The sequence below is a fragment of the Sciurus vulgaris genome, assembly GCF_902686455.1.
Source record: "Sciurus vulgaris genome assembly, chromosome: 5".
NCBI lineage: Eukaryota > Metazoa > Chordata > Mammalia > Rodentia > Sciuridae > Sciurus > Sciurus vulgaris.
Window position 1 is genome coordinate 83,845,219 of NC_136465.1, and position 24,098 is coordinate 83,869,316.

Here is a 24,098-nt window from a genome sequence, read left to right on the forward strand (position 1 = left end):
TTAACATCCTGGTCATGGGAGCATAATCTTTTTTTTTTTTTTTTTGCAGTGCTGGGGTTTGAACCCAGGGCCTTGTGCTTGACAGGCAAGCACCCTGCAAACTGAGCTATATCCCCAGCACTGGGTGCATAATCTTGAATACTTGAATTCTCATTTTTTTTTTCCCCATTGCAGTATTTTTTCCCTTCTTTCTTTTCTATTTAGGATAATAGTTTATCTTATATGTTTGGTCATTTTAGTTTTTTTCTCCTCAAATTTAAGAATGAAGGGTGGGGATGTAGTTGAGTAATGGACCAGCTGTATTGGTTTCTAGTATTGGTTTCCAATTGGTTGCTTCACTGAATGGAAATTCCAATAGGGATTTCTGTTTATCCACTTAAGCTTGTGGAACAGAAGCTCATCTTTAAAATGAGAAGATGTGGTCGTGACTGTTGTGTGGGGCCCCCCAAAAGTTAGAATGAGGTGACTTTACTCTGGGGTGTGCTAACACTCATTAGAAGCTTTAGCTTCCCAGATGGCTTACAAATGTCAGCAGTGAGGGAAGTGGAGAGGGGAACGTAACTAGTGTACCTCTTCTCTGTTTATCTATTCAATAAATTGTTTCCAGGTTCCAGACCAATGCCTCCCTCTGAGCCCAGAAGCCCACTAGGATTCTAGTTGGCACATTATGGCATACCCAGCCCCACTCAACCCCCAAAGGAATATCCCAGGCTACAACTTCCTCTTCTATAGTTAATCACTGTACTCCCATCTGTCTTCTGCCTTCCAGGGATTTATTGAAATCTGTTGTCCCTTGGTTATTCTTAAACTCTATCTCTAATTCCCTGAATTTTTTTTTTTTTTTTTTTTTTTTGGTGCTTTTGAACTGTTTCAGTGTGTTCTGAGAGGAACAGGATATAAATGTGTATACCCAATCCAGCATCTTGAACAATTTGGTAGATTTCCTTTGATGTTAAGATATTCTCTTTCATTGGAACTCATGTGGTTTTCTGATTCTCACTGAAACACTATTTTCTTCATTTTCAAAAAATGATATTAACTTTATGTCATAGAAATTATTGCACACTTACTTTTTAGAGTAGGATTTATAAGGGAACTTGGAGATAGTTTCTGCTGTTTGCAATCAACAAATGGAGGGCTAGCTGAGAACTGAGGACCTCCAGGTGTTCTGGAATATAATATGCACTCTTTGTTACACAAAGAGACCAAAAAGAAAGGGTTGGAATATCAACATCATACTTAGAGCATATAAATTCCTAATCTTCCAGATTTTCCCATTTTCCAAGAGTTTATTAATTGATATTTATATGCATATCCATTCACTAAATATATTAATCCTTCCTCTAGGCCAAACACCATGCACAATGCTAAGTACCTAAGACATGTTCCACTCCCTCTGGGACCTTCCAAGTGGAGGTAGAAAGACGGGCACAAAGGGATAATACCTAAATCAGCCCGCGGTCGGGAGGGAGCTGTTCAGTAGAACAGTCTATAAACCTTAAATGCTTCCAGAGGTCATCAGGTGATGGGACTGCCCATGTCTGCTGAGTGGGACCAGATATAGCACTACATTGAAGAGCACAGGCTTCACTTTTCAGGGAATCTATGAGCAGTGGCCACTGGGAATTGGAACCCCATATTATTAGATTATCAGAAGAGGAATAAAACGTGAATTTTAATATTAGTTATGAGAAGGAATATGGTGAGAAGAGTTTTTTTTTAATTTAAAAATAATGTTTGTAACCACAGCATTATATAAGATTAGTATATGTAATCTGCAGATGCTGAATAGAGTTTAAATTAGTTCAGAAGCAATAAACGCACAGTGTATCCTCCATTTTCCTACGTAGGTCACCACAAGAAGTACACACATGGATTAGATTAATATCATCCCAATTTCAGTAGTCATGACACTGAGAATAAGCAAAACAAGTTGGAGTCAAGGCATCTGCAATATTCATTTTGTCTAAAGTAAACGTAGATCGGAGTTAGAATAGCCCTCATGCAATATTATTTTTTTCTAGGCAACTAACTGTACCCAAAGCTACAAGTAAGTGATTTGTTACTGAAGTTTCAAAAGAACTAGTTTCTGAAACATGCCCTCTGATTTTTAATTTCTCCTACAAATCTGCTGATGTGTAGTTTATTACTAAATCTCTTTGGGAGGGGTCATTTCAGACACCCATGTGATATGCCTGGAACAAAAGAAACTTCTGGAAGACATTGTCCTGTAGTCCACTCACCTCAGTGCACCAGGTTTGCACAGACACTTGTGTACTTTGGCTCTTCCCAGGAGTAGTGAATCTAAGGGTCTCATGGTTTTAGAAGACATGATATTAACCAGTTTAATAAAAAGGTGACAGTTGAAATGATGGCTTATGAATTACAGAACATTAATGTAGAATGTTATCCCAGATGAACTGGAATAGTTAGTTGTTTTTACTAACAATTTATTTGTGCTTATCACATTAGGAAAAGGAAGTGAATCAGATACTCCTTTGTAGCCATAGACTTTCTGTCCTAAACTTTGCACTACTGCCATGTGTTACACGCATGTTATCTGTCTACCCTGTTAGAACATAAGCTCCAAGAAGACAGGGAATTGCCTTCATTCGCTGTCATAACCATACCAGTACCCAGAAAGATACCTGAAAATAGGAGGAAGTTGGTAAGACTTCTTGGATGATAAATACATGGATAAATAAATAAGCCCATTATTTGTTTGCATGAATAGTTGCAAAGATGAATACAGCGTGAGCAGAAGTCTCGCTAGTTATAGAAATGCTGTTTTTTGTTTACAAACTGCAGTTGCCAGTTGAATCACCTGCTGGGATTTTTTTATAGAAGGAACTGCTAAGAAGAAACTGTGCTGAGTTATGTAGATTTGGTCTCTGCTCCAAATCTGCCTTTGCACACTCCCTTTTGGGACCCTGTGGCTGGGACACCCATTAGTATGGTTTGGGTTCCCCTTAGGTTCTTTTGAGGAGGAGGCACTGGAAGCTGGCCAAGAGGCTGAGAGAGTGGAGGATGTTCTTGTCCTTGGCAGCAGCAGCCCCAACAACAATTTCCCCCTCCTTGCAGTGGCAGTTGGTGGGTTCTGGTTTCCGTTCCTTTCTCCAGCTTTTTTCTGCCCTCCCCCACCACTGTCTGCAGAGGCTTCATGGCAGCCAGGCAGAGCCCTCTCCTCAGGGGTCTGGTCTGGGTCTGGGTCTGGCTTCCCCCAATTCCTTCTCTTTATTCTACTTTCCTAGGGGAGGAAACTGCTTCTGGACATTATCTCTTTATTACCTCAGTGTCCCCTTTTGCATTTTCAACCCTCTAACACCTATTTAGCCAATTCTTTAACATTTGGTTATAATTAATGTGTGATAAATCCCTCTGCTAAAATAATCATCATGCTTTCCAGTTTCCTCTAGTGGACTATAATAGATAAATATTCTCATCACATTCTTTAGCCTTTAGCTGTATGTTTCTACAAATTTTGCATTTCAAAGTTCTAATAACTTGCACAGACTTATAGGGCTTCTTTTAATTTAATTTTAATTTCAAGATTTTTTTAAATTTAAAGATGTTTTCCTGATGGTGGGTATTAAAACTCACAAAATAAATAGTGGTATGCACAGAATATAAATGTCATATCCTACTTAACAATCTTAATGCGTTGCAGTTGGATTAATGCTCTCTTGCTTTTAAAGGCACTTCTTTATAAATATGCAATCCCCAATAAACCCCTCAATAATTCAAGACTTCTAAGAGCATTCCTTTCTATGATATTGAAATGGAGAAAAAACTTTCTATAGCTTTATGATTCTTTTTTTTTTTTTTTTGCTTTGTAAACAACAGTTTTACACAAATGTAAAATTGTGCACCTCCCAATCTACCACTCCACAAAAACTCAACTAAACTAAACATATTTAAAAATATCTTAACGAAGTACAAATACACTTAACAACAATCTGCAGATTAAAAGACTCCAACAAAGTTGACAGTACCTACAATGGAATTTACAGATGTCTGTAATTGTTTGTAGATTGGCTTACAGTTACATATATTGCCTTGTTTGAAGAAATATCATTAATACAAATGTACAATTTACAATATTCCTGTTATAGCAAAAAATGGATTCATAAAATAAAATGTCTTTTAGGCATTTATTATGCCAAATATTTAAATGATTATTCTTAATGTAACATAATAATAATATACATCTAGTGATAAAAGATAAGATTTTATTAGCCCAAAGACCACCAACGAATTTCCAGAAAGTTCTAAAGAAAAATCTGACTAGCCTTTAAATGAAATAAATAGAATAACAGCAAATCCTTAAACATAAACTATGAAGATTTCCTTTATATTAACTGGACCTTAAGTAAATGATTTCTTAGAGCATAAAAATAAAAATGTATTATCAGAAAATTGAGCGATTACATCCATTTATGTATAATTTATCAAAATGTATAAATGCATTCTACTGTCATGCACAACTAATTAGAACAAATAAAAAAATAAAAACAAAATTTTAGAGACTAGTTAACATTACTGATCTGAATTTGGTTTTTCCTTGCACATAGGTAAGGTAAGAAATTTCTTCACTAAGTAGGTATTAAAAATTGAAAATTATTTCTAGCTTTTCTAACTCATTCGCAAGCCAAGTCCTCACTCTTACCATTGAATCAAAATTTATTTCTGAAAATAACCTACAGAAATAGTATGTTAATACACAGATCTTTGAGATAGACCAAGAGCATCTTCCCATGTTCTATGGATCAAAATGTGAAGATCTCCAACATATGTAAGTGAACACATTAATTTGGGATATATTGACACATTATTGTATGCATATGTGTACCATAAAATAAATTCTGACAATGTTTTTAGTGACACCATACTTTCTAGCACTAACTGCTAGAGAAAGAAAATAAATACTTAACATGAAAACTGTGTTTTCTTTTTTAAACAAAGTTTTTAAATGGAAAGACAAACCCAACTTTCTCCTTGCAACTGAACTGAGTTCTAAATAGTTCATAGTCAAGAATCTCTTCAATTGTTCCCCAATGTCACAGAACACATAAACTTTCTCTCTATTCAGGAAGTCTGATCATCTCCAATGATGCTTTCCAAGATATGATGTAGCCATACTGGTTAAATTCATACTGGTTAATCTTTATGTAACTGCACAGGTTGGCATCTTGAGCACTACATGCATGATAACCACAGCCAACCTCTTCACTCTGTAGGGGGACAGAGCACTGAAGGCAAATATCACCCACAGCACTAGATAGGCCAACAGTCCTAACTAAAAGATTCCTGATTCAGCCTCTGAAACAGTTTATTCTCCTGAGAAGCTGCCTTCCTAGACTCTTACACTCAATGCCTGTTTCAATTTTCATCAGTAGATACCACCAATGAAGGCCAACTATGAGTCTACCTGTGACATTCTTCACTTCCCACAAGCCACATGAGAACATCAAGATATGCCTATCAACATACAGGCAATAAAGCTGCTGCTGAGAAATTCATAGAGAAGATAGTCGACAATGGCACTGACTCCAAAGAACAAATGGAAAAAAGGATGCCCCTGATTATCAAGTTTTTGACCTTCTTGGTTGATTAGTTGTTTCTCCTTTTGCATCACACAGTGAAACACCTTCAGTGTTGTCATTGCTATCCAGTGGCAACATGGTGACCCTGAGTCAACCTCTATAAGTTTGTAATTTTGTTCTTACACAGGTACAATTCTTTTAAATATGTTTAATTTTTTTTTTCCTTGTGGAATAATATGAGTAGCTTTCAAGGGAACCAAGTCCCAACAGTCACTTGCACGGTTCTCTCAGTTGTGCTCACTGCCAGAGGACATGGACACATGGAGGTTGGAGTTTGTAGCATAAGAATCCCATGTTAGGAAGTGGCCTTTTCTTGCTGGGGCGATTAGAGCAGCTTTCAAGCAGCTAATTGTTAGCAGGCAATACCTGGGACAGGGCCAGAATACGAGCAGAAATATTACTCTTTGAGATTGCCGAAATTCTTGATAATTATGTCCTGGGCAGGTTTTCTGCTGAATTGTTGACCTAAGGTCTAGCAACCAATTTGATTTTGCTAATAACAGCATTTTCACATGATCTATGAAAAATGGAAAAGTAATGTGGTGGAAAGGTTCAAGTCATCAGAGGATAGTGTGTGGCTTGGCCTGCAGAGAGGGAATAAATTCATTTCTCCTCACCAATTGTCACGTCTATCTACTGAGTACCTCTGAAAAGTGAGACAATTCTAGGCAATTCTAGACCTGTATTCAGCTCACTTGATTCTTCATGAAACTGTGGAGTGGGTATTATTATGATGAACATTTATCATGAGACTTGAGCTAATAATCAAACGCAAAACCAGAAAGCGGTAAAGCAAGTTCTCAGTCAAATCTAAGTTTAGGCCACACATTTTGCCTTTTTCCCCTTCCTTCCACTACAAAACAGGTATGTTCTTGTATAACCTTGCAGGGGCAAATTTTCTACTTTACATTATGAGAATCACCCAACATTTATGTGTTTTACTGCTTCCAACCTCCCATGTTTTTCCTATGTTCTTTTTAGTATTATTTTTCTACTTTCAAAAAGAGATGTGATTCCAGATCTTATTTGTAGGATAAATACTATGATCTCAGTAATTGATTCTTAAAAATGCACCATAAGAGTTCTGTTCTGAAGCTACTGATTACTTGAAAATTATTCCTTTATTTATTTTTCATGTCACTTTAATCTTTGGAACTTTATGTTTTGCATTTCTTCATGTAGCTTTCTAGTGGAAGATGAGGGCTCCTTCACTGTTTTTCTAAAATTGCATCACTTTGGGTATTTTATCTAGCAAACATGGATAGAATTTTTTCTGTTTACACCAATATATACATCTTGCTGCAATGTTATTTAAAATGGGTAGAATGAATAGTTGAATTTATAAATAAGAGAAACTGAGGCTTAGGGAGGTAATTGCCCAGTGTAACTAACTAATCAGTAATGGAGCCACGCCTCAAACCAAGATCTATTCAAAGCCTGTCTGCGTATCACTGCACTGCACGTGCCTCTCATTTACACTGCATTCTCACCATGTCCCACAACTTTTCTCAGAGTGATGGCTTACACAGAACATGTCTGTTTCTCTGGTGTCCCCTATTTGTGCACCCTAGAGCCAATGGTACCATCTTGATGCCTGCAGAACATTGGTCTGTTTACTTCTGTCACCCTTACCAAAAAGGAAGGTTCTTTCCACTATTTCATTCCAGCACTTGACATAATGAATAATATGTTGTTGGTGTTTAACAAATATTTGTTGAATAAATGCATGAGTGATTCTGGGCTTGCCAAACATATGCTCAACTTTGCCTTCTGTGCCTATGTCTACCTGGGGGGATTTCCATCTGCTTCAACCACCATCAGATCTCCATAAATAAATACACGAGGGTTTTCAATTGGTAATGGGTATTTATTGCCGATTAAACTGATAAACTCATGAGGAGAAATAATGTCTCTGATGATCTGCAGGAGCAATGAGAAATGCTTTGGAGTGGATGTATTTATAAATACATATATATATATATATATATTACTGAGATTTTATTGGCTGACTGTTTTGATACACATGGCATAAACCCAACTCATACTAGCTTAGCAAAAAGTACACTTATGATTTTGTTTTATATTTAACTTGGATATGGAGTGCAGAGGCTGGCTTCAGATCCTGAGGGATCCTAAAGCCAAGCTTGTCTGGATCTCTCTCAGTGTCCCCTTCCTTTCTCATTATTTCTATGTGTCTCACTCTGGCTTTCTTCAGCAAAAAGGCTCTCCCTATTTGATCAGAAGGAAGAAGGACCAAGACAGGAGGACCATAAGTCAATGATTCTCATTGTGTGTTGAAGCAGAATCAGCTTCGCTGAGAAGAAGGTTGGACATGCAATGTTCTTCAGTCCTGCGCTAGAAACTACTAAATCAGAAACCTTAACAGTGGAATCAGTATTCTATGTGTAAGCAAGCTCTCCAGGTGATTCTGGTAAACACTTAAATTTAAGATCCCCCTGATAAAAGGTGGGAATGGAGTTTTCAAATAAATGACCTTCATCCAGTGACCTTTTTATATTCAGAGGTCGAGGAACATGGCAGATGGCCCCAAAGGAGAGATTCGTATTTGCAATTCCTGTAAGGTACAGTGTACTCACTTGAGAAAAGCCCAATTAATCTGCCTTAATTATGCCCTTTTCTTTATTATGAGAAGTCTTCAAAAGAAGTTTAGTAAATGGTGAGAGTTTGATAAACTCCACCTTTAAGATTGAAAGGCAAGTTGCAAGACACTGGGACCCTGCTGCATCAGAGGAAAGCATTCAGGCTTTTGGTGTTCAATTTCCGTTGCCACTTATGACTTTATATTTTTGGCACCAATCCTTTTCTTTATAGTGATAAGTAATAAAATTGTTGGATAAAGACTGGTTGTTCATTAGTTTAGGGAGATAGCATGAAGTGGGAAAGGAGAAAAACTGCTATCCATTCTGAGGCCAGTTTGAGGAAACAGAGATCTCAGCAGATGACAACAGAGCCACATCTCAGAGGAGGAGGGAAAACTGCTGAAATTCCTTGTGCTCCAAAAATAGAGGGGCCCCAGGGACTCCTCAGAAGTGATAACAAGTCGCTTGGAATGCTGTGTTCTGTATTATCTGTCATTTTAGATTTTAATTGTTTTTATTCTCGCTTGTTCCTTTAGTAAAAGATAAAAAAAAAAAAAAAAAAAAAGAAAGGAAGGAAAAAAAAAAGCCTTTCCCTCCTTCTGGGGCCAATGGAATTGTCCTTTTTGGGCTGTTAAACAGAAGATTGTCAGTATACTGCTTCACGTAACAACTTGGCAGTTCCTGAACTAAAACAAACAAACAAACAAAGGCAACAAGAGCTAGGATCCCAGGAGCTAATTAATAATTCTAAATAACATAATAATTCAAATAAAATGATCCTAATAATTATCCTAAATAAAATAACTCTAAGTAGTAATTATACTAACACAATAATAGCAAATACTCGATTTCTTAAATGTGGTAGGTCCTATTTTAGGCACTTTGGTTGTATTAACTCATTTAGTTTTTGCAATTACTGCTCATTTTACCAGCAAAAATGGTCACTGCTTGTACAACTGTTGGTACTGGGGATGAAACCCAGGGCCTCATGTGCACTACACAAGAACTCTACCACTGAGCTACATAAACTTGTGACACTCTGTCCTCAGCACTTAGGCAGTTTATCATTACATAAGGCCACCTCTCAAAAGTGGCTCTTTTCAGGTGAAGTGTGGAGATGTTTGCTGACATACAATACTTCTCTGTTTTGGGAAGGTCGTTGCACATAGCTGCATGTAGGATCTTTTTGGTATGGAGATAAGATCCAGTCACTCTTCTGTTCTTTTCCTAACACTGTCATTGCAATCAGATCATTCGATTGGGCATTCATTTATTTTTGAGTAGCATTTCCATCTGATCCTCTATGGAAGTTGGACAGCTACCTGTGATTTATATTCTTCTTTACAAATCCTTAAACTATTTTCTATGAAGGTTTAAGAATGTTTTCATCTGAATTGCTTTTGTGAGAAAAGCAAACTTGAAGCTCTGTACAAGAACCTCTGGAGTCTGAGCAACCTGACTTCTCCACCAAGCAGCAGATTCTCATGTGTTTTTGTTTATTTTTAGTTTGTCATGGCTCTCAAAGACTGCTCAGAATGTTCAATTATATTTTTATTTCACTGCAGGCTTATTAGCTGATGAACTCAGCTAATGTAGATGTGAGCAGTGTTAGGATCTAGCAAGATCTATCTTGGCATCATTCTGTAGGAACCAATTTATAAACATTGTTTACTTCAAGATTTTAGTTGACATTAATTTAGCAGTTACAGAATTACAGATAGCATTGCGAAAAAGCTATTAGCTACTCTCTTAAAGACAATATTTATAAATGGAATATAATTACAGCCTGAAAGCGCACTGTTTCCAGAGCTAAAAGCAATAAAGCTAGAGCAATAAAGAATTTGCTATTAGCTCTCCTGGGAGAAGGAGGCCTCCACTGGAATGGGAAATAGGCTAGGGTGAGGAGTGGGACTTGGAAGGAGAAAGAATGAAGAAGGAAGAAGGGAATGGGATCAGGAGAGCAGTGGGGTTCTTCCAGACTGTGGGTATACTCAGGCAGTTTTAAGAGAACAGAGACCCAAGTCTTTGGCCTTTACTGAGGAAGATTTTTTTTTTTAAGTGTTTTTTTTCCAACCTGATGGAAACTTTCTCATGGGAATCCTTTGCTCACAGATGTTTTCCCAAAAGATGATTCCTCTTATTTTCCCAGATAACCAATTTAAAAAAAAATTAATGAATATAATCGGAACCAATTTGATATTATATGGCCTCTGTCCTTTGTGTAAATTCAGTTTGATGAATATTTACTGAGCACTTGCTATCTGCAAAACACTTTAATATGCATTTTGAGAGACATTGAGATGAATAAGACATGACTCCTGCCCTCCAGAGGCATAAGATTTAGAAGGGAAAGGAAGACTGTTACACTGCTATTACTAATACTAGGTACTGTATACCAAGAACTGCTTTCAATGTTTTGGATATTCTAACTCAGTTCTCATGGCCACGCTGAGTAAGATGCCATCATGATTTTCACTTAGTGGATGAAGATTCTAAGGTAGAGCACTATTATATCACTTGTCCGATGTTACATAGCTATAATTAAGTAACAGACCAAGTCAGTGGGAGATAAAATATTGAGTCATGGAGTAAATCAATATCAGATGCTGGATTATAACTCAGTTGAGGTTCCTGATTATTCAACATGCGAGTCCCTTTATTAAACTGTGAAGTCTTTTTGTGTTTTAATAATAAATGAACTTAGGAGTGACTTCACCACTCCATCCAAGATTCCTACTTGTTTATTCTGAGAAAGGAATCAACTTTAAATCCAACTTTGTTTTTCTACAAAGTCTTGAAAGTATTCACTAAGTGTTTTGTGAAATTAAGCAAAGAACTGTTTGTTCAAATACCATTTTAAAAGGGTTTTTCTGGCTAGGACGAATATGTACATTTATGGTTGACTTTAGGAAGGCTTTCACATGAACATTGGTTTTTCAAGTTTCTTTGAAAACACTCATTTATCTAAATGTATGTTTTACTTTAGTGCATCAGAGTGAAAGTTCATTAAATAATGTTTCTATTAGGAAAATTGGTTTATATGCATAAAGTAGCTAAAACATAACTGAGAAGAACACTTAAGCTAATTTTTAAAACATCCTCTAAGCATGTTAATTTTCCTAAATGACTTTTAGGGAATCAGCAGGGCTGATTACCCTCAACCTAGGCCCTTAGATGGAAATGAAAAGTAGGTGGTCTCTGTCAAATGGCCTCTTTTTGATGGATCTCTTCATATTGTCTGCTTTCTGCTCAGTTCTGCTTTTTCCCTCCATTCACTTGGAAGTCTTGCTCCAATGCTTTTGGCAGTCACTGAAATTTCACTACTTCTGTGTCATTCTCCTCCATTCAGTGCTTCTTTGAGAGGTCAAGAAGTGAACTAGGTGAACACATCAGTGATGGTGTGTAGGTTAGTTTCCTGAGACTGCCACAATGAGGGGCCACAAACCCAGAGGCTTAAAGCAACCGAATTTTTCTCATTCTCTCACAGTCCAGGAATCCAGAAGTCCAGAACCAAACTGTCAAGAATTGTGCTCCTTCTGAAGTCTGTAGGGGAAGGAAATCTCCTGACCCTTTCTAGCCTCTGGTGGCTCTGGGAAATCCTCGGTGTTTGTTGGTTTGTAACTACATCACCCCAATCTCTGTCATCATATGGCCTTGACCTCTATGACTCCTGCATGTCCCTGTGTCTGAATATCCCCTAATAATCATTGAATGTAGGGCCCACTCTAAACCAGTATAACCTCATATTAACTAGTAACTTCAGCAAAGACCCAACTTCCATAAAGGTCACATTCTGAGGTTTCCAAAGGATACACATTTTGGAGGATGCTCTTTTATCCAGTAGAATAGGTTGATAAGAAAAGGCAGAAAGAAAAGTTTGATGATCCAAACAAATATTGGTTTATTTTGAAAGGTGTTGTGAGATTGCATCTGCCCACAATTACTTCTATTGTGTTATAGTTTAGTTTCCCTTTGTGGCTGATTGGAAATAGCCAACCATTGCCATGGATCTGATTCTATCTCCAAAAAGCCATAGAGAACAACACCCATGTTCCTTGACAAGAGGGAATGTTACTGTTGGTTAGATTAATTCACCATCTTCACTAATTATCTTCCTGAAGAGCAAATGGAATTTAACATGTCTTGAAAGGAAATTAGGATTGCTAAAAAGAAGAGAAGGCAAATTGAGCCTGAGTCTTGAGTGTCAGATAGAAATAAGTTCAATTCTTGGTACTGCCATGTACTGTTCACTAATCATAACATTTCTAATCATGCTCTCTTAGCAATAGTTCTGGAGCAATTAAATCCACCTATTAAGTTATTTTTAAGAATTAAAGAAAAACACAGTATATATTAAAAATGATAGTATGTTTCCTATGTTAATAATAATAAGAAATAAAAATAAAGTTGTGGCTTTAGTTGGAATATGAAGAGTCTCTGGAAGGTTCCCAAGAATTGGTCGCCAGCCTGTGGTGCTATTGAGAGATGGTGGAAGCTTTAGGTGGTTAGGACTAGTGGAAGAAAGTGTGCCCTTGAAAGGGGACCACAGCCCCCTCCTCCTTTGCTTCCCTTCTACCCTGAAGTGAACAGGTTTCCTCAACCATGCTCGGCCACTGTGATATGCTATCTTGCCACAGATCCAAAGAGCATGGAGCTAACTGACCATGAACTGAAACATTTAAAACAACAAGCCAAAATAAATCTTTCTTCTGTATAAGTTGATTTTCTCAGGCAGTTTGTCACAGTAATATAAAGCTAACACAGTTGCCAAAAGGGAATAAGGTTGCTGCATAAACAGAGGACATCTAAAATTCATTTCTACCTTTTCAAATTTTTGAGAAAAGTTAATCCCATAGTTATACTATGGGGACAGTAGACTACTTTATTTACTGTCAGATGGTGGTCCAGTTTCTTGCTCACTGCCTCTCAGTCACTCATGTTGGTCTCTGGTTTCCAAAACAGAATGCCTGGGAGATCTTCAAAATTTATCATGGAGCCAGGTGCTGGCACACACCAGTAATCCCAAGGACTTGGCAGGCTGAGACAGGAGGATTACAAGTTCAAAGTCAGCTTCAGCACTTTAGTAAGGCCCTAAGCAATTTAGCAAGACTCTGTCTCTAAATAAAATATGAAATAGGGCTGGGGATGTGATTCAGTGGTTAGGTGCCCGTGGGTTCAATTACCAATACCAAAAAAAGAAAAAAAAAATATCATGGCTTAGACTTGGGCCTGGCTTAGTCCTTGGAATCTATAAATCCATAGAGAAACTTCTGATGTATAGTCATTCCACACCCAGAATTGATCTCATATTTGAGGTCTCCAGATGTCTGTCTTAGGCTCCTGGTGGGCTTTGTGCCTCTCCTGAGCCATCCCACAAAACTATCACCACCCACTACCATCATCTCCAACCTGGCCCCACAGAAGCTGGCCTTGCTGTTAGCTCATGGTGTCAAGTACTCAGGCAGCATTGTCTTCTTTTTAAACAAATGCACACTAGCGAGCAGCATCAAAAGGCTTAGCACCATTGCACACTGTTCTGGGTGGATTCATTCAGCTGCTAAATAGCAATTCATTAAAAAGGCAAAATGTGTGTTTTCACATCGAGTTCTTATTTGACTATTTTAATTAGCTTTCAGGACCAAACAGTCAGGTAGCAATACTTCGAGCTCACTGTGTATAGAATATTTCACCAGGCTCTGTGGAAGGTAAAATAGACACAGGATTTGCTTTGTGGAGGTTAAAATTATACCTTTATTTTCTTGTTTTAAATACCCCCATCCTGGGGCTGGGGTTGTGACTCAGTGGTAGAGAGCTTGCCTAACATTTGGGAGGCACTGGGTTCAATCCTCAGCACCATATAAAAATAAATAAATAAAATAAAGGTATTGTGTTCATCTACAACTAAAAAACATTTTAAAAAAATATCCCCATCCTTCCATTTTGAGGGGAAAAAAAAGAACAAAGAAAAATATCTTGTCACATAGTTCACTCCATTTCCTTCATTCTGTTCTTTGAAATATCAACTACTTCCAAGAGCAAAGGAGTTTTTAATAGAAAACCAAAAATTTTTCCTTGACAAAAGGAAAAAAAGTATCATTCACTAAAGGAGACTCCAATAGTGAATTGAGATGAATATAGACTGAAATCCTTTTTCTTAGTATGATCCTTAAACTTTGAAACTTGTGATTGAAGAGTAAGGGAAATTGCTTTGTGTTCTATGTAGTACATCAGCCAGTGTTACAGATAGTATGTTATTTAGGGAAAATAATTTTATTACCTTTAAATACAGGAAAAAATAATTTTGTCGTTTCTTTTTTAATTCTCTCTCTCTCTTTCTCTCTTTCACACACACACACGAACACAAAAATTTGATTCAATCAATTATTAAAAGGAGAAATGTAAGAAAAGCTAAGGCCCATTTATCTCAGTAGATGAATTATACTTTAACTGGTCTTATAATATACTCAGAACCTCATATAGTTCCAGTCCTATAACACAAAGGAAGGAAAAGAAGTACATGTGATGTCTTGCACTATAAAGATGCAATAAGAAAGATAAAAAGCTGGAGCCTCTGCATTTGGGAAGTGGTTAAGCAGAGTGTGCAGAAGAGTGTCCACTATAGAACAGGGGTCCAGAAGGTACAAAATGAAGAGTGGATTCTGAGTAACTAACTGGGAAAACAAAATTTCTTTGGGTTGAGAGAATTGAAGAGTAAGTTAAAGGAAAATGTTCCTTTCAAAACATGTTAGAATTAAGTGATGATACTTCACTGAAGATACTATAAATATGTGTAATGAACATGAAAGTGGCTGGGAGAGACTATGGGGTCAAAGATCTTCTTTTGCCTTTAAGATAGTCTTCCATGAGAATAGAGAGGAGGAACCAGGAAGCACAGATCTGATGATATCAGAGATGGAAGGAAGGAAATTTGTAGCTGTTCTCAAGGAGATAAAATGGAATTTTACTGCTTGCTACAAATTTACATGGTACAGGTCCCAGAATGACTCTGTTAAATTATTCTTTTTGTTTCAATAAATGGAATGGAATTAGAAAGGTGTATTGCTCTAATAAAATCATGGACCTCACATTCAATCCCTCACCTCTGAAATTCATTCCTCACCAAGGCATACAGATACTATATCAAAAATATTTTCTGTATTTTAGTCCTTAAGGCTGTTGCCTATCACACAATCTTTTAGTGTCCTTGCATGGGGCACATTTACCAGAGCTCACCTCTCCAAGCAGAAGACCTATTGTGTGCACACCCATGACAAACTTTCATTTTCTCTGAGACAGAGAATTCCATGGTCATATTCTCTTTTCTGCTTTTCTCTCACAGTCATTCTAAGCTATGGTGCAACTCTGCAAAGTTTGTGTGTTATCAAGAATTATCAGTTGACACACTCCAAGTAGGCTGTGATCTGTGATTCTGTGATCTGTCTAAAAGAACCAACCCACCACACATGCCATGTTGGAATCTACTGTTTTCTCTGACCACCGTGTTGAGGGAAGGGCCTGGCAGCAGACGCTCCTTTGGGTAAATTCTTATAATGAACACAATAGGACGGGTTATTGCTCTCGGGCAAGGTTTTTCAACCTTGGGGCAACACTTGGGGCATTTTGACATTTGGTACTAAGTAATCCTTCACCTTGGGAGACTGTCCTGTATGTTGGAGGATGTAAGGCAGCATTCCTTATCTCTACTATCTGGAGATGCCTCCAGACATTGCCAAACATCCCTGGGGAAAATGGCTCTGGTTGAGAACTGCACTACACTATTATCTTTTTTTAGTTCTTTGTGATTTGGTTCCCAAAGTTTTGCAGGGCATTGAGATAGTGAGAGGTTTTGGGAACCCAAAAGAATCAACAGCTTAGGAAGCACCAGAAAGTGAGCAGAAAGAGTAGATCTGAGCTGGTAATCACATGGCAGGGATAACTCCCTGAGAGCCACATGAGAAGGGGATAAGGGGAAGACAGGGATGAGGGACATAAGAAAGACAACTGAAAGGGAGAAACACGGAGAGCAACAGTGGCCTTCACTAGGGCTTACACAGGTAACCAAGAGGGGAATCACAATATACAGTCAGAAAACCAAAGTTTTGGTCTCAAGCACTCAATTAGTCTTCAGATCAAGGATTTGTACCCTTGGTTTCCTTATCTATAGAACGTGGCCGTGTTTTCAGACCTTATAATCTCACATTGTCATGTTAAATCAAAACACAGGAACACTATAAATGTATTCCTTATAAAAGTGTCAAGAATTTCTATTTTTGCATAACTCTGACTCACAATAAGTCAGAAGACTGATAGGATGTAACTTAAAACTGCACAGGACTGAAGAACAAAGAGTGGACTCCAGCCCAGAGCAGCATCATGCTCTGGGTGAAATCCAGGTCATTTCTGATGCTTGAGAATCTAACAGTTATCAGTACCAGTTATGGGGATCCAGGAGTGTCGAGTTTGATCTGAGTTGAAGGAAAAGAAGAATGCAAATGTTGGTGTCTTCCATACCAAAGAATTTTTGTTTATCTCACTTTACATTTACAGGTATTTCCAAAGAGAAAGTCTTAATAAGGCTTGGTAGTAAGGCCTTGATAAGTCTGTATTTCTTGTGTTCTATGCTGGAAAGGAGAATATCTACTACCCAAAACTTAGAAAAAGTTTTTATTTGACTCTGATCACCAAAGAATCATGCTTTTTTCCCCTCATATCCTGTATAGAAAGCTGACAAAATCTTTTCTCAAAGCATTTTTTTTTTCCACTTAAGATTAAGATTTGGCTAGTAAAGAGAAGTGAAAACACTGCTTTAAAAACCTGAGGCAACAAAACCCTTAGGAAATTCCAAAAAGATTATGTTGAAGATCAGTTCAAGTTTTAAGGAAAGATTTAGTGCTTATTTGCTCAATCATAGTAAAAATAGCTAAACATGTTTGCCCTCTGGAGTCTAGACTTTTGTACCTGGCCAGAAGGAAGAAATACATCAATTCACATTAACCCAGTTTTTACTGGGATGTGCAAGGCACATTGTGAAGTATAGGTTTAAGCACAATAGCTGCATTATTCCTCTCTTCATGGAGGAAGTTAGGCATACTCCTTTCAAGTTTTCTGTTTACCAAACTATAAATAAAAATGTGTGGGGATATACTTCAGGTTTTATATTTCTGAATGCTGTTGGAGATTGCAATCATATAAGGTTAGAAACAGAGTTTAATTATAGTAAACCTAGTAGTGTGGGAGGGAGCCACCAGCAGCAGAAATACAAGACTGATTTTTCTTTGTCTCTGGTCTTTGGGGACAAAGTCTAACCCTCCCCTCTGTACTTCTTTCTCTTTTCATCCTCTAAAACCAGAGAGCTGCACCTAGTTGCAAAACATTGTTACAGCACGCAATGCATGGGGGGATAATGAATAAGTAGCCACAGTTAAGTGATGCAAGGAATAAAATAACCAGCTGCCAGAGGTTCAAAGGTGACTTGAAGAACGTCATGAAACTTTACAGAAAAAAGTGCTCTAAACTGGCATTAGGTATTTGCTTTATTTCTGTCAAATGCTAGGATTTCAATAAACATATCTTTGAAACATTTCAGATAGTAGAGCAGTGTTACCTTCTAATGGTGAGGTTTATTAAAAAGTGAGGTCTATAACCTTAAACTTAGTGCATTCCTTGAAAAGTGGGGTCTATAACTTTAAAGTTAGTGCATTCCCTAGCACTGAATAATTTCTAATAAGAAAAGCGATCCTTTCCATGTTAAGGAAATTCACAGAATACATGAACAAACCCTCATGATTCCTACTGACCTTGAAATTGTATGATTTTTATGTTTTGTTGGATTCTTGAAACTTTTCAAGAAAAGGACCCAAGCCATGTTTAAAAGATGGGTAGGTTCATTTTATATGCTATAACACATGATTCTTGAGGTCATTAAGCTAAGTGAAACAAACCAGTCACAAAAGACAAGTATTGTACAATTCCACTTACATAAGGTATCAAAAGTGGTTGAACTCCCAGAAACAAGGAGTAAGATGGTGGCTGTTTGGGACTGAGGGGCGCGGGAATCCGGGAGTATCTGCTTGATGAGAGTGGAGTTTCAGCTTTGCAGGATGAAAATGTTCTTGCAGACCTGTTGTTGCACAATCATGGAAAAAAATTTAGCACCAATGAGTTATTCATTTTTATATATTTCAGAAGTACACTTCAACTCCTGAAGGCAGGCAAGCAATTAGTTTACTTACCATCCATGGCTTCTTTATTAAGCACTTTCTCTGATGGTATTATGAAGAATATGAATATGAAGAAATTAAACATGATATTTAAAAAACATGAGCAGGCATTGTTCTTGGCATTGAAAGTGTGACAAATCACAAGGGAAGAGTCAGTAATTCTCAGGATATTCATGAGAATGTCATAGAATAGATTCTCAGATGAGCTACCTCTGCCATATCCTTGTATGCAATTAAATAGTCTGCCATTTAAAAAAGGAAAAAAGCTGGGTGCAGTGGCACACACTTGTAATCCCAGTGGCTCAGGAGATTGAGGCAGGAGGATTGCTAGCTCAGAGCCAGTCTCAGTAACTTTGGGAGACCATAAGCAGTGGTGAGACCCTATCTCAAATTTTAAAAATTAAAAAGGGCTGGGGATGTGACTCAGTGTTTAAACATCCCTGGATTCAATCTCTGGTACCACAAATAAATAAATAAGTAGAAAAAAGTATGTTAATAGCTGTACATCTTCCAAGAAGAAAATCTTAATAACCATAATGTTATTTTAGAAAAAAATAGCATTAAATGACTGACAAGATCATGATAGTAGCAGTGAACGTCACTGAAAGCTTACCATGTGCCAGGAGCTAAGCTCTTTCATCTGTGAGGTAGATGTATTAATCAGCTTTCTATCACTCTAATAAACTTCTATGATAATTTATATAGGGAAAAGATCTATTTTGTTTTAGTTTTCGAGGTTTCAATTCATGTTCCATTAGTCCCATTGGTTTGGTTTTGTGGCGAAGCAGTACATCATGGCAGAGCCTGTGGTGGAACAAAACCATTTACCTCATGGCAGAGAGTGCAAGAGAGAAAGAAGAGACCAGGGTCCCTTAGTCCCCTTCAAGGACACACCCTAGTGACTTAAGACATCCTCTTATATCCTACCTTTTAAAGGTCCCCCCACTCCCAACATTCCCTGGGCTGGTGACCACACCTTGAGCACATGGGCTTTTAGGGGGCTTTCCAGATCCAAACTGCAGCAGCTGATGTCATCCTTGCTATCCCCATTTCCAAAATGAAGGCTCATAAGGTTAAGTCTCTTGCTGAAGACTACACAGCTTTAAATTAAAAAAGGGTATAATGCAGAAGCCTCTGATGGTATGATTCTAATCTCCTTTTAGCGAATGTAGAAACAGAGAGTTTGGAAGAGCAGGGAGAAGCTTTGATGTCCCAACTTCTTACCTGGCACACCAAGCAGTTCTCGTTTCTTGACTCCAAAAGCTATCCTTAATTTCAAGCAGTCTGTGCCACTTCAGCCAAGAAATATGAGAGACCTTTGATATAGTTATTTAAAACTCGGGTCATATGAGAGCTTTGGCTTTATCATCTCTACATTAAGCCACAGCAGTGGGAGAGCTAGAGGAAAAATGAATATCTGATAATAAGTAGTCTCTGCCTTGGGCAACATTTTCCCATTGAATTTAAGAAAGGGAAAATAATATGTCTTTATCGGAGAGTGTAGGAAGGGGGAAATTCATAATCCTCAGAGCCTTTGTTTGAGCTTCACCCAAAGCAGCAGTGTGACCACGTGACTGTTTCTGACAGAACAGAAGCTCCTCTGCTGGCTTTGAGCACAGAACACTGGGGTAGGGTTTGTGCAGAGGGAATCAGCTCTCTCCATGTGCCTAACAAGATAGAACACAACCTGACTTACACTGTTTACAAAAGCCGTTGGCACCGGTCGAGTGAAGAGGGAGCCTTGAAGGAAGGCTCGGCAGATGACTCAGCCTCTCCTCTTTCTGCAGCGGATCATGCCAGCGCACTGGGATTTCAGAGAGAATTTTTTTCTGGTGGAAATAAAGGCCAAAGTGTTTTGGCCTCACATTTTACCATACTTTTTTCTTTCCCAGTCTCTTTCTCATTTTATCCTTATAAAGTATCTGTGATGGCAGTAAGGCAGGTACCACCATTTGTATTTATTCAAGAAAAAAAAAGTAGTAAGGTTGTTTGTCTCAGCCCTGTTCAGGGAGCTCATCAGGGAGTGGGAGGGGGATTGTGCTGGAACTTAGCATACTCAGAGCTCCTCAGGTCAAAGAGGAGAAAGGACATGGGCTCAGATCTCATACTCCTAAGGATTAGGTGAGGATCCATGGCATGCAGAAATGTGCAGACAAAAGACCTTCTCGCCCAATCACACTTATCTCCTAGATTTATGGACTAAATGCCTTTTTTTGGGTTCCTCAGAAACAAAACTTGGTACAAGGATTTCAGGGCACGAAGTTTAATTGGTGTGATTCTGGGAAAAACCTGTTGGGAGTGGGAAATCGAGAAAGGTAAGGGAAGTTAGTAATGAATGGTGCATGACCAGGTACATAGCACACGGAGAACCAAGCTCCCAGCATGTGAACCTTTGAGGCACAACCTCAAACCATACCCATATCATAGCAGTTCAACAGCAAAGTCAAGAGACAGACAGCAAACATTTTCCTCTCCACAGGGATCCACCATGGTCTGCATATAGTCTCATTGCCTTTGCCCACCTTGTCCTTCTCCTCCTTTTCTTTAACTTTTGACATCCACTTATCTGTTCTGTATTATTTTGTATCTTAAGAATGTGATACAAATGTAATTATATAGTATGAATCTTTTGAAATTGAAATTTTTTAACTAGCATAATTCTCTGAAAATTCATTCATGTTGTTTCATGTATTAATATTTTATACCTTTTATTGTTAGGCAGTATCCAAGGTATGGACATAATAGAATTTGTTTATTAAATTATTGAAAGACATCTGAATTTTAAATAATTTCTTGCTATCACAAATAAAGCTTGTGTAACCATTTGTTGTCTTTTGTTTTTATAATAGAAATTGTTTTATTTAGAAACAGGGTCTCCCTAAATTGCTAGGACTGGCCTCAAACTTGCAATCCTCCTGCCTCAGCCTCCCAAGTAGCTGGGATTACAGGCATGAGCCACTGCCTGTTTCTGTGTGAACATAATTTTCATTTCTCTAGGATAAATGCCCAGGAGTGCAACTGGTAGGCGATATATACTTCAGTGTTTAGTTTTTTGTTGTTTCCCAGAGAGGCTTCATCTTCTTATGACAGCACTAGATGAGTGATAGCTTCTTTACACCCTCACCAGCATTTTGGTGTTAGCACTTTTATTTAAACCATTAATAGACTTATACTGAGATCTCATTGTGATTTTTAAAAATTTACATTTTATTAATTGCTAATGACATTGAAAATTTTTTTTCAAGTGCTTCTAGATTTTCTTTTCGGATATGTGATTTGCAAGAATTCACTCTGGGTCTGTAATTTGCCTCTTTTGCCTTTTTAACAGGATGTTTGGATGATAAAGTTCTTAATTTTTTAAAAATAATTTTTAGATATTGATAGACCTTTATTTTACTAATTTATTTATATGTGGTACTAAGGATTGAACCCAGTGCCTCACACATGCTAGGCAAGGGCTCTACCACTGAGCTACAGCCCCAGTCCCAAGTTCTTAATTTTGATGGAGCCTAATTTATCACTTTTATCTCTTATGAATTATGCTTTTTGTTTCATTTAAGGATTCTTTAGCTATTTCTAGGTTCCAGATATTTTCTCCTGTGCTATTTTCTATAAATGTTAGAGTTTGACATTTTACATTTGAGTTATCTGTTTTTTATAAGCTAATTTTTGTATAACATAGGAGATGTCGGTCAATTTCATTTCTTAGTCTATGGATCTTCAACTTCTACAGCACTGATTATTGAAAAAGTACTCATTCCACCACCGAATTGCTTTTGCTTTGTCAAAATTAACCGGCTGTATTTGTGTGGGTCAACTTCTATGTTCTATATTCTATTCTATTGATCTTTGTGACTATCTCATGCTTTTATGATTACTTCAGCAGTAAGTCTGAATACCAGGAAATATAATTCATCTGAGTTTATTTTTGTTTTATTTTTATTTTTCAAAATGAAGGTCTTTAATTTTCCACATAAATTTTAGAATAGGCTTATCTATGTCCACATGAATTTTTTCCACGATTTTGGTACAAATTGTGATAAATATGTAGATAAATTTAGGAAGAATTGACATTTTTACTGTATGAAAATTTTCAGTCCACAAATGCAGTATGTTGTCTCTAAGTATTTAAATCTTTGATTTTTTTTCTCAATATTTTATGAATTTTCACATGTAGATCCTATACATGTTATTTTACATTTATACCTATTTTGACTTCTTTTAAGAATTTTTTAATAGAATTACATGTTTTGCTTTGGTCTCTACTTGTTCATTGTTACTATATAGTAGTGAAATTGATTTTTTGTGTGCTGATTATGGTTCATGTATCCTGTGATCCTATTAAAAGTATTCAAAGATTTTTTTAAAAGAATCCTTGGAATTTTCTATGAAGACATGAAATATGCAAATAGAAATAAATTATTTCTTCCTTTCGATTTGTATTTTTTTGCTTCTTTTTCAAGGCTTATTATGATAATAACTAAAACTTCCAGTACTGTTAAATAAAAGGGATGAGAAAGGATATCCTTGTTTTATTTCTGATCTTAGAGGGAAAGCATTAAATCTTTCATGATTAAACGTGATGTTAGCTTTAGGTTATTTGTAGATGCTCTTTATGAGGTTGGAAAAGTTTCCCTCCATTCTTTTTTTAAATTTTTTTATTTGTTCTAATTAGATATATATGACAGTAGAGTACATTATGCATCTTGATAAATCATACATAAATGTAGTATAATTTCTCATTTTTCTGATTGTACATATTGTAGGATCACATCAGTCATGCAGTCATATATGTACATGGGGTAATAATATCTGTTTCACTCTACTATCCTTCCTACCCCCATACCCCTTCACCTCCCTTCATTCCCCTCTACTTACTCTAAAGTAACTCTATTGTTCTCTAGTCCCCACCACCCCTTATTGTGAATTAGCATCAACACATCAGAGAAAACATTTGGCCTTTGGTTTTTTGGATTTGGCTTATTTCGCTTAGCATGGTATTCTCCAACTCCATCCATTTACCAGCAAATGCCATAATTTCATTCTTCTTTAAAGCTAAGTAATATTCCATCATATATACATAGTTATATTATATTATATATATATAATATTCCATATATATAGTTATATATATATAGTAATATTATATACCACATTTTCTTTCTCCACTCATCTGTTGAAGGACTCGTAGGTTGGTTGCATAGTTTAGCTATTGTGAGTTGAGCTGCTATAAACTTTGATGTGGCTTCATCACTGTAGAATGCTGATTTTGTCCTTTGGGTATAAACTAAGGAGTGGGAAGACAGGGTCAAAATGGTGGTTCCATTCCAAGTTTTCTTAGGAATCTCCACACTGCTTTCCATAATGGTTGCATCAATTTGTAGTCCCACCAGCAATGTATGAATGAACCTTTTTCCCCACATCCTGCCAACATTTATTGTTACTTGTATTTGTGATAATTGCCATTCTGATTGGAGTGAGATGAAATCTTAGTTTTGAAATACAATTGATCAACAAATATAGAAAAACATGTCCAACATCTCTAGCAATTAGAGAAACACAAGTCAAAGCAGAATATTCTAAGATTTCATCTCACTCTCTCAATTCTTAGAGGACAGAGAGACTTCATCATGAGTGCAAGCTGAATTTTGTTGAATACTTTTTTCTGTGTTGGT